We start from the raw sequence: 15,784 nt of genomic DNA, 5'->3' as shown, positions 1-15,784 counted from the left end.
ATACTGTCCAGTCATATGGACTACTGTCCAGGCTATTGGACAACTGACCAGTCATATGGAATAATGTCCAGTCCTATGGAATACTGTCCAGTCATATGGAATACTGTCCAGTCATATGGAACAATGTCCAGTCATATGGAACACTGTCCAGTCATATGGAATACTGTCCAGTCATATGGAATACTGTCCAGTCATATGGAACACTGTCCAGTCATATGGAATACTGTCCAGTCATATGGAATACTGACCAGTCATATGGAATACTGGCCAGTCTTATGGACTACTGTCCAGTCAATTTTACTACTGTCCAGTCATATGGACTACTGTCCAGGCTATTGGAATACTGTCCAGTCATACGGAATACTGTCCAGTCATATGGAATACTGTCAAGTCATATGGAATACTGTTCATTCATATGGAATACTGTCCAGTCATATGGAACACTGTCCAGTCAATTGCAATAATGTCCAGTCATATGGAATACTATCCGGGTCATATGGAACACTGTCCAGTCATATGGAACACTGTCCAGTCAAATGAACTACCGTCCAGGCTATTGGAATACTGTCCAGTCATACGGAATACTGTCAAGTCATATGGAATATTGTTCAGTCATATGTTCTACTGTCCGGTCATATGGAATACTGTCCAGTCATATGGAATACTGTCCAGTCATATGGAATAATGTCCAGTCATATGGAATTATGTTCATTCATATGGAATACTGTCCAGTCATATGGAACACTGTCCAGTCTTATTGAAAACTGTCCAGTCAATTGCAATAATGTCCAGTCATATGGAATACTATCCAGTCATATGGAATATTGTTCAGTCATATGTTCTACTGTCCGGTCATATGGAATACTGTCCAATCATATGGAATACTGTCCAGTCATATGGAATACTGTCCAGTCATATGGAATAATGTCCAGTCATATGGAATTATGTTCATTCATATGGAATACTGTCCAGTCATATGGAACACTGTCCAGTCTTATTGAAAACTGTCCAGTCAATTGCAATAATGTCCAGTCATATGGAATACTATCCAGTCATATGGAATACTGTCCAGTCATATAGAATACTGTCCAATCATATGGAACACTGTCCAGTCATATGGAACACTGTCCAGTCATATGGACTACTGTCCAGTCATATGGAATACTGTCCAGTCATATGGATTACTGTCCATTCATATTGAATACTGTCCAGTCATATGGAATACTGTCCAGTCATATGGAATACTGTCCAGTCATATGGAATACTGTCCAGTCATATGGAATACTGTCCAGTCATATGGAATACTGTCCAGTCATATGGAATACTGTCCAGTCATATGGAATACTGTCCAGTCATATGGAATACTGTCCAGTCATATGGAATACTGTCCAGTCATATGGAATACTGTCCAGTCATATGGAATACTGGAATGGAATACTGTTCAGTCATATGGAATACTGTCCAGTCATATGGAATACTGTCCAGTCATAATGGAAACTGTCCAGTCAATTGCAATAATGTCCAGTCATATGGAATACTGTCCAGTCATATGGAATACTGTCCAGTCATATGGAATACTGTCCAGTCATATGGAATACTGTCCAGTCATATGGAATACTGTCCAGTCATTTGGAATACTGTCCAGTCATATGGACTACTGTCCAGTCATATGGAATACTGTCCAGTCATATGGAATACTGTCCAGTCATATGGAATACTGTCATATGGAGTCATATGGAATACTGTCCAGTCATATGGAATACTGTCCAGTCATATGGAATACTGTCCAGTCATATGGAATACTGTCCAGTCATATGGAATACTGTCCAGTCATATGGAATACTGTCCAGTCATATGGAATACTGTTCAGTCATATGGACTAATGTCCAGTCATATGGAATACTGTCCAGTCATATGGAATACTGTCCAGTCATATGGAATACTGTCCAGTCATATGGAATACTGTCCAGTCATATGGAATACTGTCCAGTCATATGGAATACTGTCCAGTCATATGGAATACTGTCCAGTCATATGGAATACTGTCCAGTCATATGGAATACTGTCCAGTCATATGGAATACTGTCCAGTCATATGGAACACTGTCCAGTCACATGGAATACTCTCCAGTCATATGGAATACTGTCCAGTCATATGGAATACTGTCCAGTCATATAGAATACTGTTCAGTCATATGGAATACTGTTCAGTGAAATGGACTATTGTCCAGTGAAATGGAATACTCTCCAGTCATATGGATTACTGTCCAATCATATGGAATACTGTCCAGTCATATGGAATGCTGTCCAGTCATAAATGGAATACTGTCCAGTCATATGGACTACTGTCCAGTCATATGGAATACTGTCCAGTCATATGGAATAGTGTCCAGTCATATGGAATACTGTCCAGTCATATGGAATACTGTCCAGTCATATGAATACTGTCCAGTCAAATGGACTACTGTCCAGTCATATGGAATACTGTCCAGTCATATGGAATACTGTCCAGTCATATGGACTACTGTCCAGTCATATGGAATACTGTCCAGTCATATGGAATACTGTCCAGTCATATGGAATACTGTCCAGTCATATGGAATACTGTCCAGTCAAATGGACTACTGCCCAGTCATATGGATTTCTGTCAAGTCATATGGACTACTGTTCAGTCATATGGAATACTGTCCAGTCATATGGAATACTGTTCAGTCATATGGAATACTGTCCAGTCATATGGAATACTGTCCAGTCATATGGAATACTGTCCAGTCATATGGAATACTGTCCAGTCAAATGGAATACTGTCCAGTCATATGGAATACTGTCCAGTCATATGGAATACTGTCCAGTCAAATGGACTACTGTCCAGTCATATGGAATACTGTCCAGTCATATGGACTACTGTTCAGTCATATGGAACACTGTCCAGTCAATTGGAATAATGTCCAGTCATATGGAACAATGTCCAGTCAATTGGACTACTGTCCAGTCATATTGAATACTGTCCAGTCGTATGGAATACTGACCAGTCATATGGAATACTGTCCAGTCATATGGAATACTGTCCAGTCATATGGAATACTGTCCAGTCATATGGAATACTGTCCAGTCAAATGGAATACTGTCCAGTCATATTGAATACTTTCCAGTCATATGGAATACTGTCCAGTCATACGGGCCACTGACAAGTCGTATGGAATACTGTCCAGTCTTTTGGACTACTGTCCAGGCTATTGGAAGACTGTCCAGTCATGTGGAATACTGTTCAGTCATATGGACTACTGTCCAGTCATATAGAATACTGTCCAGTCATATGGAATACTGTCCAGTCATATGGACTACTGTCCAGGCTATTGGTCTACTGACCAGTCATATGGAGTATTGTCCAGTCTTTTGGACTACTGTCCAGTCATATAGAATACTGACCAGTCATATGGAATACTGTTCAGTCATATGGACTACTGTCCAGTCATATGAATACTGTTCCCAGTCATATGGAATACTGTCCAGTCATATGGAATACTGTCCAGTCATATGGAAAACTGTCCAGTCATATGGAATACTGTCCAGTCATATGGAATACTGTCCAGTCATAATACTGTCCAGACATACTGGAATCCAGTCATATGGAATACTCATATGTCCAGTCATATGGACTACTGTCCAGTCATATGGAATACTGACCAGTCATATGGAGTATTGTCCAGTCTTTTGGACTACTGTCCAGTCATATAGAATACTGACCAGTCATATGGAATACTGTTCAGTCATATGGACTACTGTCCATTGTTTTGGTCAAGTGTCACAAAGAGGGACATAGTCACATTTCACTTGGCCCAGAACAGGGCAGCACTGCTGGCCCTTAAATCTACACAGAGAGCCAACAATCTATAACATGCATGTCATACTCTCCTGGCTCAAAGTCGTGGAGAGATCGACTGTGTCAACTACTGGTCTTATGTGAGAGGTATTGACATGCTGAATGCACAGAGCTGTATGTCTAAACTACTAGCACACAGCTCAGATACCCAGGCATACCCCCAAGACTTGCCACCACAAACATGGAAAAATTCACAGTACGACACAGAGCCATGACTACATTCCACAGCAAGTAACTCATCAGTTTTAAAAAACTAAGCAAAGATACAACTACACCTTATGGAACAACGCAGACTGTGAACAGACATGCAAGCACAGGTACTCTACACACATGTACATTAAAATATTATTTTATTGTGGTATTACACGTTCTGTATTGTATACATATACCGTATAGTGGTGTAATAATGTTATATGATTGGCTAACGGGGATCACTAATGAATACAAAACACACACGCATTCTGCTGAGTCTGTCCACTGTGTGTTTTTCCCCAGGCTCTACATGCAGTGTGATCTTACATTGGAGTGTTTGTACCTCCGCTGTGGTGAATACTTTCTATAGCAATAACATCAGGAGCATGTTCTAACAAGAAGAGAGGGACATAGAGAGAACAGAGCAGAGGAACAGAGAGAGAGAGAGACAGGAATACTGGAACATAGAGAGAGAGCAGAGAGAGAGAGAGAACTACTGAGAGAGAGAGAGAGAGAGAGCTGGAATGCACAGAGAGTCTAAACAGAGAGAGACAGAGAGGCAGAGAGAGAGAGAGAGAGAGAGAAGAGAACTCAGAGAGAGAGAGGCAGAGAGATAGAGAGAGAGAGGCAGAGAGCTGAGAGAGTGTTTTTCCCCAGCGAGAGAGAGAGGCAGAGGTGAGAGGGGGCAACACAGAGATGAACAAGTGAGAGAGAACAGGTGCATGTTTTAACAAGAGAGTGTTTTAACAAGAGAGAAGAGAGAGAGAGAGAGAGAGAGAGAGAGAGAGAGAGAGAGAGAGAGAGAGAGAGCGAGAGAGAGAGAGATAGAGTGAGAGAGAAAGTGAGAGAGAGAGACAGAGAGAGAGAGACAGAGAGAGAGAGAGAGAGAGTGAGAGAGAGAGAGAGAGAGAGAGAGAGAGCGAACGAGAGCGATAGCCAAAAGCCAAGAAGAAAAATACATTACATTACTTTATAAGGACTGAATGCTATATTAAGGCTGCCAAGCTTGATACAACTTCAATTAGCGCTGACGTGTCAAGTGAGAGGTGTCAAAGCCCTTTAGCCCAACAATGGCAGGAGAGTCGAACAGTCTACTCCAACCAAATGGAGGTAATTAAATTACAGCACCCTGTGTATGTAAAGAATGATAAGGCAAGAAAAGATTACAAAATGAAGCTCCTTATGGAAAATCAAGAGACACTTTTTGCTGACTATTACGAAAATGGGAACATCAGCTTATTGTCCACACAAACCATCCCCTGGCATGGCACAGTGCTATATTAGCACACTGCCCCTTTGTTAAAACTTCTTAAGGTATAGGGGGCAGCATTTTCACTTTTGGATATATAGCGTGCCCAATTTCAACTTCCTGCTACTCATGCCAAGGATATAAGATATGCATATTATTAGTAGATTTGGATAGAAAACACTCTGAAGTTTCTAAAACTGTTTGAATCATGTCTGTGAGTATAACAGAACTTATGTAGCAGGCAAAACACGAGGACTAACCGTTCAGAATTTAAAAAAAATAAGGTCTCTGTCTGTTCATTGGGTTCTCATTGTTTTCAGTTCCTACCGCTTCCACTGGATGTCACCAGGCTTTGGCATTTGGTTGAGGTTATTCCTTTGTGCAATGAAGAAGTCTGGATATCTAGGAACTGTGTAACACTGTTGAGAGTTGCGCAAGACTTGAAAAGTAGCTTGGTTTGTTGTGTTCCTGTATTGAACCCAGATAGACTAAAGTTTTATTACAAAAATAGTTTGAAATATGTTGGCAAAGTTTATAGGCAACTTTTGAAATATTTTGTAGTGACATTGCGCATTTTGGAAGCTGTTTTTTTCTGGTTCAAACGCGCCAAATAAATGGACATTTTGGATATATATGGACAGAATTAATCAAACAAAAGGACCAATTGTGATGTTTATGGGACATATTGGTGTCCCAACAAAAGAAGCTCGTCAAAGGCATGTTTTATATTTTATTTCAACGTTTTGTGTAGCGCCTGCAGGGTTGAAATAATCTACCCTCTTTGTTGACTGTTGTGTTATCATCAGATAATAGCTTCTTATGCTTTCGCCGAAAAGCCTTTTTAAAATCTGACATGTTGGCTGGATTCACAACGAGTGTAGCTTTAATTTAGTATCTTACATGTGCTGCATTTTCCCTGGCTTTTGCCCAAGTGGGACGCAAGCGTCCCCTATACCATAAGAAGTTAAGAGAGGGGTGTTAACGAGGGGTGGAAACTCAGGAAACTTAACAACAAGGACTCTGAGTCAGCTAATATAAACCTCTATAAGTCTGGAACAGTAATGGAACAGGGCAACCCCAAACAGTCTCAGCTGGACTTTCACCTAATCAAAGAATGAGCCAAGCAGGAGAAGCTCTCCCCTGAGCAAAATCACAGTCTACTTAAACAGAGCAATACTCAAACATGAGGCATCAAAGCCAAAGGAACTGAGTAACATTAATGGAAGGGTGTTGAATAGAGGTCAACTCAATTTTTATTATTTTTTTACCTTTATTTAACTAGGCAAGTCAGTTAAGAACATATTCTTATTTTCAATGATGGCGTAGGAACAGTGGGTTAACTGCCTGTTCAGGGGCAGAACAACAGATTTCCACCTTGTCAACTCGGGGATTTGACCTTGCAACCTTTTGCGTACACTCTAACCACTAGGCTACCCTGCCACCCCTCCACTCTAACCACTAGGCTACCCTTCCTCCTCTACACTCTAACCACTAGGCTACCCTTCCTCCTCTACACTCTAACCACTAGGCTACCCTGCCACCCCTCCACTCTAACCACTAGGCTACCCTGCCACCCCTCCACTCTAACCACTAGGCTACCCTTCCTCCTCTACACTCTAACCACTAGGCTACCCTTCCTCCTCTACACTCTAACCACTAGGCTACCCTTCCTCCTCTACACTCTAACCACTAGGCTACCCTTCCTCCTCTACACTCTAACCACTAGGCTACCATTCCTCCTCTACACTCTAACCACTAGGCTACCCTTCCTCCTCTACAGTCTAACCACTAGGCTACCATTCCTCCTCTACACTCTAACCACTAGGCTACCCTTCCTCCTCTACACTCTAACCACTAGGCTACCCTTCCTCCTCTACACTCTAACCACTAGGCTACCCTTCCTCCTCTACACTCTAACCACTAGGCTACCCTGCCACCCCTCCACTCTAACCACTAGGCTACCCTGCCACCCCTCCACTCTAACCACTAGGCTACCCTTCCTCCTCTACACTCTAACCACTAGGCTACCCTTCCTCCTCTACACTCTAACCACTAGGTTACCATGCCACCCCTCCACTCTAACCACTAGGCTACCCTGCCACCCCTCCACTCTAACCACTAGGCTACCCTGCCACCCCATCCACTCTAACCACTAGGCTACCCTTCCTCCTCTACACTCTAACCACTAGGCTACCCTTCCTCCTCTACACTCTAACCACTAGGCTACCCTTCCTCCTCTACACTCTAACCACTAGGCTACCCTTCCTCCTCTACACTCTAACCACTAGGCTACCCTTCCTCCTCTATACTCTAACCACTAGGCTACCCTTCCTCCTCTACACTCTAACCACTAGGCTACCCTGCCGCCCCTAGAAATGGGTGTTGAATAAAATAGGACAAACACCAAATGTAGACTCTGTGTCCAAAATACCAGAGAATTCAGAGCAGAATTATATACCCGCTAATGATCAAAATCCAGAAAAGAGACGTTAAATTCTACAACCACCTAAACGGAAGTGATTCCCAAACCTTCCATAACATAGCCATCACCTACAGAGAGATAAACCTGGAGAAAAGTCCCCTAAGCAAGCTGGTCCTGGGGCTTTGTTTACAAACACAAACACACCCCACAGAGCCCCAGGACAGCAACACATTTAGACCCAACCGTCATGAGAAAACAAAAAGATAAATACATTGGAAAGAATTTGAAAAAAAAAACAGAGCAAACTAGAATGTTATTTGACCTGATTATGTACAGACTCAGTGAGCATAGCTTTGCTATTGAGAAAGGCCGCCGTAGGCAGACATGGCTCTCAAGAGAAGACAGGCTATGTGCTCACTGCTCACAAAATGAGGTGGAAACTGAGCTGTACTTCCTAACCTCCTGCCCAATGTATGACCATATTAGAGACACACTTTTCTTTCAGATTAGACAGACCCACAGAGATTTCGGAAAACAAATCAATGACTATAGTGTGACATACCACAGTGTGCCATCACAGCAGCAAGATTTGTGAACTGAAACAAGAAAAGGTTAACCCGTGAAGAACAAACAACATTGTAAATACAACCAAAATTTATATGTTTATTTAATTTCCGTTTTGTACTTTAACTAGATTAAAATCATTACAACGCTGTATATCGACATAATATGACATTTGAAATGCATTTAGTCTTTTGGAACTTTGTGTGTGTAATGTTTACTGTTAATTTTGATTGTAATTTTTGTTTTATCTATTTCACATGCTTTTGCGATGGTAAAATAGGTTTCCCATACCAATAAGAGAGAGAGACCTGTTCTAACAACAGAGAGAGAGACATGTTCAAACAACAGAGAGAGAGAGACCTGTTCTAACAACACACAGAGAGAGAGACCTGTTCTAACAACAGAGCAAGAGAGAGAGAGAGAGAGAGAGAGAGAGAGAGACCTGTTCTAACAACAGAGAGAGAGAGACCTGTTATAACAACAGAGAGAGAGAGACCTGTTCTAACAACAGAGAGAGAGACCTGTTCTAACAACAGAGCGAGAGAGAGAGAGAGAGAGAGAGAGACCTGTTCTAACAACAGAGAGAGAGAGACCTGTTATAACAACAGAGAGAGAGAGAGAGACCTGTTCTAACAACAGAGAGAGAGACCTGTTCAAACAACAGAGAGAGAGACCTGTTCTAACAACAGAGCGAGAGAGAGAGAGAGAGACCTGTTCTAACAACAGAGAGAGAGAGACCTGTTCTAACAACAGAGAGAGAGAGAGACCTGTTCTAACAACAGAGAGAGAGAGAGAGACCTGTTCTAACAACAGAGAGACCTGTTCTAACAACAGAGAGAGAGAGACCTGTTCTAACAACAGAGAGAGAGAGAGACCTGTTCTAACAACAAAGAGAGAGACCTGTTCTAACAACAGAGAGAGAGACCTGTTCTAACAACAGAGAGAGAGAGAGACCTGTTCTAACAACAGAGAGACCTGTTCTAACAACAGAGAGAGAGAGAGACCTGTTCTAACAACAGAGAGAGAGAGACCTGTTCTAACAACAGAGAGAGAGAGAGAGACCTGTTCTAACAACAGAGAGAGAGAGAGACCTGTTCTAACAACAGAGAGAGAGAGAGACCTGTTCTAACAACAGAGAGAGAGAGAGAGACCTGTTCTAACAACAGAGAGAGAGAGTTGGGGAGAGAGAGGGAGAGAGAGAGACCTGTTCTAACAACAGAGAGAGAGTTGGGGAGAGAGAGGGAGAGAGAGAGACCTGTTCTAACAACAGAGAGAGAGAGTTGGGGAGAGAGAGGGAGAGAGAGAGACCTGTTCTAACAACAGAGAGAGAGTTGGGGAGAGAGAGGGAGAGAGGGAGACCTGTTCTAACAACAGAGAGAGAGTTGGGGAGAGAGAGGGAGAGAGAGAGACCTGTTCTAACAACAGAGAGAGAGTTGGGGAGAGAGAGGGAGAGAGAGAGACCTGTTCTAACAACAGAGAGAGAGAGTTGGGGAGAGAGAGGGAGAGAGAGAGACCTGTTCTAACAGCAGAGAGAGAGTTGGGGAGAGAGATACATAGACAGATATACAAGGATCTGTTCTACTTTCTTTACCTGGGAGGTTATTTGTTAATACAAAGGAGACACACCATTGACCTTTGTTGCAGCTATTTTGCCCCAGTCAAATCGAATCAAATGAAGTTGTATTTGTCACATACACCAAATGCAATCAATCAAATGTATTTATGAGGCCATTTTTACATCACCTAATGTCACAAAGTGCTATACAGAAACCAAGCCTAAAACCCCAAACAGCAAGCAATGCAGATGTAGTAGCACGGTGGCTAGGAAAAACTCCCTAGACAGGCAGGCACCTCGGAAGAAACCTAGAGAGGAACCAGGCTCTGAGGGGTGGCCAGTCCTCTTCTGGCTGTGCCCGGTGGAGATTATAACAGAACATGGCCAAGATGTCCAAATGTTCATAGATGAGCAACAGGGTCAGATAATTATAATCACAGTAGTTGTCGAGGGTGATGCAGGTCAGCACCTCAGGAGTAAATATCAGTTGGCTTTTCAGAGCAGATCATTTAGAGTTAGAGACAGCAGGTCGAGGGAGAGAGTTGAAAACAGCAGGTCTGGGACAGGTACGTCCGGTGAACAGGTCAGGGTTCCATAGCAGGGAGAACATTTGAAACTGGAGCAGCAGCATGACCAGGTGGACTTGGGGACGGCAAGGAGTCATTAGGCCAGGTAGACCTGAGGCATGGTCCTATGGTTCAGGTCCTCTTAGAGAGGAGAGAAAGAGAGAAAGAGAGAGAAAGAGAGAGAAAGAGAGAGAAAGAGAGAGAAAAAGAGAGAATTAGAGAGAGCATACTTAAATTCACACAGGACACTAGATAAGACAGAAGAATTACTCCAGATATAACAAACTGACCCCAGCCCCCCGACATGTAAACTATTGCAGCATAAATACTAGAGGATGAGGCAGGAGGGGTCGGGGGACACTGTGGCCCCATCCGATGATACCCCCAGACGGGGCCAACCAGGCAGGATATAACCACACCACTTTGCCAAAGCACAGCCCCCACACCACTAGAGGGATATCTTCAACCACCAACTTACTACTCTGAGACAAGGCCGAGTATAGCCTGCGAAGATCTCCCCCACGACACGAACCCGAGGGGGGCACCAACCCGGACAGGAAGATCATGTCAGTGACTCAAGTGACGCACCCCTCCTAGGGACGGTATGAAAGTGCCCCAGTAAGCCAGTGACTCAGCCCCCATAATAGGGTTAAAGGCAGAGAATCCCAGTGGAAAGAGGGGAACCGGCCAGGCAGAGACAGCAAGGGCGGTTCGTCGCTCCAGTGCCTATCCGTCCACCATCACACCCCTGGGACAGACTACACTCAATCATAGGACTTACTGAAGAGATGAGTCTTCAATAAGGACTTAAAAGGTTTTGACCGACAGGTGTAGACCTTACATTGACATGCTTATTTAAAAGCCCTTAACCAACAATGCAGTTCTAGGAAATACTCCCAAAAAGTAAGTGGTAAATAACAATAGCGGGGCAGGTGGTTCTGGGACAGGGTTAATGGTGGTTCTGGAACAGGGTTAATGGTGGTTCTGGAACAGGGTTAATGGTGGTTCTGGAACAGGGTTAATGGTGGTTCTGGAACAGGGTTAATGGTGGTTCTGGAACAGTGTGGGGGCACCAGTGTCAAGGTAATTGAGGTAATATGTACATGTAGGTAGAGTTATTAAAGTGACTATGCACAGATAATAACAGAGAGTAGCAGTAGCATTCCAGATGGGGGAGGAGCATGCAAATAGTCTGGGGAGCCATTTTATTAGCTTTTCAGGAGTCTTATGGTTTGGGGGTAGAAGCTGTTTAGAAGCCTCTTGGACCTAGACGTGGCGCTACGATACTGCTTGCCGTGCGGTAGCAGAGAGAGTCTATGACTCGGGTGGCTGGAGTCTTTGCCAATTTATAGGGCTTTCCACTGACACCGCCTGGTATAGAGGTCCTAGATGGCAGGAAGCTTGCCCCCAGTGATGTACTGGGCCGTACACTCTAACCTCTGTAGTGCTTTGTGGTCGGAGGCTGAGCAGTTGCAATACCAGGGAGTGATGCAACCCATTAGGATGCTCTCGATGGTGCAGGTTTAGAAGCTTTTGAGGATCTGAAGACCCATGCCAAATCTTTTCGGGCTTCTGAGGGGGAATAGGTTTTGTAATGCCCTCTTCATGACTGTCTTGGTGTAATTGGACCATGTTAGTTTGTTGGTCATGTGGGCGCCAAGCAACTTGAAGCTCTTAACCTGCTCCACTCATTGATGAGAATGGCAGCGTGCTCAGTCCTCCTTTTCCTGTAGTCCACAATGATCTCCTTTGTCTTGATCACATTGAGGGAGAGGTTGTTGTCCTGGCACCACAAGGTAAGGTCTCTGAACTTCTCCCTATAGGCTGTCTCATCGTTGTCGGTGATCAGACCTACTACTGTTGTGTCATCAGCAAACGTAATGGCCTGGAGGTACAGGAGGGGACTGAGCACACACCCGTGAGGGGCCACCATGCTGAGTATCAGCGTGGTGGATGTGTTGTTACCTACCCTTACCACCTGGGGGCAGCCCATCCGGAAGTCCAGGATCCAGTTGCAGAGGAAGGTGTTTAGTCCCAGGGTCCTTATGAGCTTTGAGGGTACTATGGTATTGAACTCTGGGCTGTAGTCAATGAATAGCTTTCTCATATAGGTGTTCCTTTCTTTCCAGGTGTGAAAGGGAAGTGTGGAGTACAAAAGAATATGCATATCCTTGCTTCAGGGCCTGAGTTGCAGGCAGTTAGATTTGGGTATGTCATTTTAGGCGAAAACGAACTCTGTCTCTGTCTCTGTCTCTGTCTCTGTGTCTGTGTCTGTGTCTGTGTCTGTGTCTGTCTCTGTCTCTGTTTCTGTCTCTGTCTCTGTCTCTCTTTCTCTGTGTCTGTGTCTGTCTCTGTCTCTGTCTCTGTCTCTGTCTCTGTCTTTGTCTCTGTCTCTGTCTCTGTCTCTATGTCTCTGTCTCTGTCTCTGTCTCTATCTCTGTCTCTGTCTCTGCCTCTGTGTCTATCTCTGTCTCTGTGTCTGTGTCTATCTCTGTCTCTGTCTCTGTCTCTGTCTCTGTGTCTGTCTCTGTGTCTGTCTCTGTCACCGGTTGTGTTGATGAAGACATGATGACATTTGAAATGTTTTTTATTCTTTTGAATTTCTGTGTAATGTTACTGTTTTATTGTTAAGGGATAGGCTTCCCGCTAGCCGACAACATCTGGTGAAATTGGAGGGTGTGCAATTCAAATAAATAATCACAATTTTAAACATTCATGAACATAGAAGTAATAAAAAGCTTAAATTATTGTTCATCTAACTGCGTTGAACGATTGTCTGAGGACGGTGCCCCACATCAACATATTTTTCAACCAGCACAGGCTTCATAAAATAACAAATAGCGATTAAATAAATCACTTACTTTTGAAGATCTTCCTCTGTTTGCAATCCCAAGGGTCCCAGCTACAACATGAATGGTCATTTTGTTAGATAAAATCCTTCTTTATATCCCAAAAAGTCAGTTTAGTTGGCACCATCGATTTGAGTAGTCCACTCGTTCAACAAACAAAGAGCTACAGCTCAAACAAGTCAAACGACTTTTCTATTTACTTTACTGCTGCCAGCAGAGCCTAGCATAGCATTATGCCATGACAAACTTACACAAATGCTTGTCTAGCGTTGGCTTTAAAGCATATTTTGAAAATCTGAGATGACAGTGTGATTAACAAAAAGGCTAAGCTGTGTCTCAATATATTTTATTTGTGATTTTCATGAATAGGAAGATTTTGTAGGAAGATTTATGTCCGCTGCGTTATGCTAATTAGTTTGAGGCTATGTAGCTCCTGGATCCGGGTTTGAGAGTAACAAGAAGTTAAAAATTCTAAATATATTTTATAATTTTTTCTGTTCTGGATAAGATTCAGTGGTTTGGTTGCACAAGTGGGGAGCCAAGCCAACAGCAAGTTGCAGTAGATGAAAACGGCCTGGATTAGGATCTGCGCCGCTTCCTGTGTGAGGTAGGGTCATACTCTACGGATGTTGTAGAGTATGACCCTGCAGGAGAGGCTCACTGCTTTGATTGTTGCAGAAGATGACAGGGTATTGTCCAAGGTCAAGCCACGGTTCGAGAATGGAGACAGGTGCTCTACACATTACGAGCCCTATCTGGGTGTAGGTGCTCTACATACCTTAAGGGAACTTTTTGACAATCACCGTATGGTTAGTGAGAAAGTCCATATTGGAAATGTACGGTCCCTTACTAGACGTCCGAAAACATTTTTAAAATTCGGGGACGGCGTCCGGCCGAGCGGTAGGGCCAGACCTACCGGGAAGTCATCAAATGAACTTTGTCGGACATTCGGTTTTCGTTTTTATAAAATAATCAAATTTTGGTCCATTTTTCCGCTATGCCGGAAGATCCCACAAGAGGGCATAAGCAATCATATTGCTATTGGACAAAACATCCCGAATCACGACGGGCCATATCTCGAAAACTGAAAATATTTCGAAGCCGAAACTTGGTGAGCGTAGGTTTGGCATAATGGGCAGATGGCCCCGAACAAGATGGCGTCTAGGCCTCAACGGTTTTTGAGTTGTGGCCATATTTCTGGGATTAAAGGTCCAAAATGAAAATAGAGAAATGATTTTTTCACTTCACGTCAAAGTCAAGGAGCCTCCGGTGTCAATTAAAAAAAATCAGCCATTTATCTATCGTCATTTAAGAGAAATCGTACGATGACCAGTTTGTGATGTTCAGATATAGGTGTTTTTTTTTTTCAACGGTTACAGATCCAGTTGCAGGGTGTTCATACGAATATTTTTAAAGTGTGCTGCGGAGCTCTGCGACATTTCTGTGATTTTCTATGATTTTCTGAAATAACACACACTCACTAAACCCTCCGTAAATAACTCAGTTCTTAACGTAAAGACTTAAAACTCAGGATTCTGTAAAGGCATACCCCAATGAGGATATGAGTTTATTTATAGCTTCCTGTGCCAACAGGAAGTGCCTTAAATGGTGTCATAGTGGCTGTATCCAAGGGTTAAAAAGGTCAGATCTTTTCAAAACTTCATATGTGATTAGGCAACCCTCCTGAACTGTAAAATCACTCATTTCTCCCAACAGATGTCAAAGAAAAGCTCTCACACACACACACAGCAAGGATGGAGTGACAAAGCGCGGTGTTTAAAGACACAGAGAGCAGGCAATGGCATAAACATAATCCCAAGGCCGTGCCGAGTCCAACGAGGCGCCCCGCTTGACCGTAGCACGCTCGGTCTGAGCGCAGCGACCATGAGAAAAATAGGCCCACAATGAAGCCTGCACCACAATGTCATATGGTTTTGGGTGACAGCGGCGGTACCGTTAGGTTTAGAAGGACAATTCAAACACAGGACTGTTCCTAAGGTCCTCCCGATCTGTGCAAGCCTAACCTTGACCGTGTGACATTAACCCTTCACAGTTAAAAGAAGGTGTTTACATAAAAACAGTGTGCATTGACTTCTCTCCCCATAGGAATACATTGCCTGCTCCCCTAAATACAACCTGGAGTCTATATGGGTTATGAATGCTGTATGAACCTGTCTTCTATGACATACCATCAGACCACTATGAGGTCTACCTGTGTCGATTCTAAGCTTCCTGGAGCAACCGGAAGTGGTTAAATTGACCCAAAAGGTATTTGGATGTACATCACCTCCAAAGGTGAAAATGACTATGCATTATTCAACCCTGTGTAGATCAGTCAATTCTCAACTTAAAGACTTAAAACTCAGGATTCTGTAGGTTTCTATGTCAATCAAGACATGTGTGTATTTATAGCTTCCTGTGCCAACCGGAAGTGCCATAATTGGTGTCTCAGGGGCTGTTTGGAACGGTTAAAAAATCAGATCTGTCCAAAACTTCATATGTGTA

This window comes from Oncorhynchus masou, chromosome 13, assembly GCF_036934945.1.
Source record: "Oncorhynchus masou masou isolate Uvic2021 chromosome 13, UVic_Omas_1.1, whole genome shotgun sequence".
NCBI lineage: Eukaryota > Metazoa > Chordata > Actinopteri > Salmoniformes > Salmonidae > Oncorhynchus > Oncorhynchus masou.
The sequence above is the reverse complement of the archived record's forward strand: the minus strand, read 5'-3'. Positions refer to the sequence as shown.